We start from the raw sequence: 3,741 nt of genomic DNA on the forward strand, positions 1-3,741 counted from the left end.
TGAAGGTAAGTCTTACTACAGAGTATCAGTAGACACAGACAATTAAAGGTACATTCAAAGTAAGTCTAACTACATAGTAGCAGTAGACACAGACAATGAAAGGTACATAAAATGTAAGTCTAACTACAGAGTATCAGTAGATAGTAAGTATTAAATAGTAAGACGGATGTTTACTGTGAGTTTTAATAACTTGAAAGACGGATGTTTACTATGACTTTTATAAAAAATAGTAAGACGGATGTTTGCTGTGACTTTTATTAACTAATAAGTCGAATGTTTACTGTGACTTTTATTAGCTAGTTAGACGAATGTTTACTCTGCCTTTTATTAACTAGTAAGACGAATGTTTATTGCAATAAACATTCGTCTTACTAGTTAATAAAAGTCACAGTAAACATTCGTCTAACTAGGTAATAAAAGTCAAAGTAAACATTCGACTTACTAGTTAATAAAAGTCGAATGTTTACTGTGACTTTTATTAGCTAGTTAGACGAATGTTTACTCTGCCTTTTATTAACTAGTAAGACGAATGTTTATTGCAATAAACATTCGTCTTACTAGTTAATAAAAGGCAGAGTAAACATTCGTCTAACTAGCTAATAAAAGTCACAGTAAACATTCGACTTACTAGTTAATAAAAGTCGAATGTTTACTGTGACTTTTATTAGCTAGTTAGACGAATGTTTACTGTGACTTTTATTTACTGGTAAGACGAATGTTTACAATGACTTTTATTAACTAGTAAGTCGAATGTTTACTGTGACTTTTATTAGCTAGTTAGACGAATGTTTACTGTGACTTTTATTAGCTAGTTAGACGAATGTTTACTGTGACTTTTATTAACTAGTAAGACGAATGTTTATTGTGACTTTGATTAACTAGTTAGACGAATATTTAATGTGATTTTTATTCATAAGAAGGATATATACTGTGACTTTTATTAAATAGTAAGACGTATGATTACTGTGACCTTTATTAAGTTGTAAGACGGATGTTTACTGTGATTTTTATTACAAAGTGAGACGGATGTTTATTGTGTCGTTTTTTTAACTAGTAAGGCGGATGTTTACTGTGCCTTCTATTAATTAGTAAGACGGATGATTATTTTGACTCTCATTAACTAGTAAGACGGATGTTTACTGTGATTTTTAATAAATAGTAAGACGTATGTTCACTCTGACTTTCATTAACTTGTTAGACGGATGTGTACTGTGACTTTTTTAAACCAGTAAAATGGATTTTGTTCTGTGACTTTTATTAACTTGTAAGATGGATGTTTACTGAGACTTATTTTACTAATAAGATGGATGTTTACTGGACTTTTATAAACTTGTAAGACGGACGTTTACTTTGAGTTTTATTTACTAGAAAGACGGATGTTGGCTGTCTATTATTAACTTGTAAGACGGATGTTTGCTGTCTATTATTAACTAGTAAGACGGAGGTTTATTGTGACTTTTATTAACTACCTTTGATAAGATGGTTGGATTCAAACATGACAATAAGTGGAAAATGGTAATTTATTTCCGTGTGTTTTTTCTCAGATATTTCATAACTGATCGAATGTTTCATTCCCAGGTATACTACAAACAAAAATGCAAGGAATGCAAGACAGCATGTAACCCGTACAGAGTAGAAGACGTGAAGTGTCCTAAGTGTGGTAAGCCTGCTAGAGAATGTCAGGGTATGTGTTACGTCGATTTCAACGACTCCGACTCCGACGACGAGAAACAAGAAAAGCCACACCGAGCAGACCTTTGTCTAAAATGTCGATCTGGCTGGCCGTGTATATAAAGTCTTGCCTTGCCCACTTTCATCCCGATTTGAAGATGGCGCCATTCACTCAGAATTTCAATATACCTTGGTATTGGACTGTCTGTCTTTAATGCGTGTGAATGGTGTCCATTTCATGATTCTTGACCTTAACGATAGCAATCAACGTATTATATCAACACTAATTATTGTTCAAATGATAAAGGGTTTTAAATTATGCTTGTGAGTTGTCCCGAATAATTCAAGTCTTATTTTTACGACTGTATTCCGTTTGCTTAATTCGGATGCTTGTAGTCGCGAAATGAACAGATATAAAAACAGCAAACCCTCCAGATCCACAACACTAATAATGGCTCAATCAGAGAAAACTATTACAAGCGTCCTACAGAGCAAGGAACACCAGGATGATGACATTTACATTCGACTTGTATGAGTATTACAGAGCAAACTAATACAAGCGTCCTATAGACCAAGATGTCAAGGAGAATGACGTTTCAATTGGACTGGTATGAGTATTACAGAGCGAACTAATACAAGCTTCCTATAGACCACGATGTTCTAGGAGGATTACAACATTTACATTGGATTACAGAGCGAACTAATAAAAGCGTCCTATAGACCAAGATGTCCCGGGAGGATGACATTTACATTGGACTTGTATGAGTATTACAGAACGAACTAATAAAAGCGTCCTATAGACCAAGATGTTCCAGGGGAATGACATTAACATTCGACTTGTATAAATATTAAATCCTTATAATTTATTATATTTTAAAATTGTTTCGTATTGATATACATGTACTCACATAGATAGAAAAAAAACAGGCTCCTAACGGGATTATACATACTTATATATATGTTCTCGGCCAAGTGTGAGAAGAGTCTGTGACTCAACATGTTATTATCGAGTATAGATAAAGTCTTTTATTATTATTATTATTTATTATTATTATTATTACCAAATTTTTCCAAATAATATACTCCAGTGGAATAATTCACTTTTAAATTTATGTTTTTAAATAGGTACACTCTATAGCAACTAAAGGCAACATCTTTGGTTTATCGATATTAACACAAAACACAGGTTTTATTTCAACAAATCACACTAAGATAGAAAAAAATATTTTTTTTCTCTTCTTTCTTTTTAAAAATGTGTTTGTGAGAAAATAATTAACTGAGTTTTGTTTAGCCATTTGGCCTATTTTATAAATTGAAAAAGACTACAGCTGAAGTCAAATAATCACATTGTCATTTACACAATTTAATTACGAACACCAAACATGTAAGACGCATGAAATATCGTTTGTACAACACCGATGGGCAGTGAAAACAAATCCCATAAACAGTAAACAAGAATTCCAGTTTGATTAAGACTTGTAGTTATGTACCGATCTTGAAGTGGTAACCAGGGATACACGTTATGCAAAAGCAATTGACTGTGATTTGTAATATTGGCTGTGCTGTTTTTTTATTTGCTATACCTTTGTAATTTACACTTTTGTGATAAAACCTTAATTTTTCTAAGCTTAATGCTGCGTTTGTTATCATTGGTGTATTGATAATCCGCCATTCGTCATAGTCTTAACACATAAACGGCATTCCAGGTGTATATGTACAACATTAACACAAGTCTTACCACACAAACGTTACAGTCTTGCCACGCAAACATAACATTCTTACCACACAAACGGAAGTCTTACTACACAAACATAACAGTCTTACCACACAAACATAACAGTCTTACCACACAAACGTTAGCCTTACAACACAAACGTTAGTCTTACCAGACAATTGTAACAGTCTTACCACACAAACATAACAGTCTTACCACACAAACGGAAGTCTTTCCACACAAACGAAACAGTTTTACCACACAAACGTAACAGTCTTACCAAACAAACGTAAGTCTTACCACACAAACGTAAGCCTAACAACACAAACGTTAGTCTTACCACACAATCGTAACAG

At 33.1% G+C, this 3,741-nt stretch overlaps 1 long non-coding RNA gene across 1 annotated transcript in view; it reads left to right on the top strand.

Annotated features, from left to right (window-relative positions):
* LOC110454408 overlaps window positions 1-3,299 on the top strand; it is a 6,042-nt gene extending 2,743 nt beyond the window's left edge. The window contains exon 2 of the long non-coding RNA XR_002463373.1: window positions 1,579-3,299. This is a non-coding gene — a long non-coding RNA (uncharacterized LOC110454408). The remainder of the gene's footprint in view (window positions 1-1,578) is intronic.
* Window positions 3,300-3,741: the final 442 nt, after the last annotated feature.

This window comes from Mizuhopecten yessoensis, unplaced genomic scaffold (assembly GCF_002113885.1).
Source record: "Mizuhopecten yessoensis strain PY_sf001 unplaced genomic scaffold, ASM211388v2 scaffold7833, whole genome shotgun sequence".
NCBI classification, from domain to species: domain Eukaryota; kingdom Metazoa; phylum Mollusca; class Bivalvia; order Pectinida; family Pectinidae; genus Mizuhopecten; species Mizuhopecten yessoensis.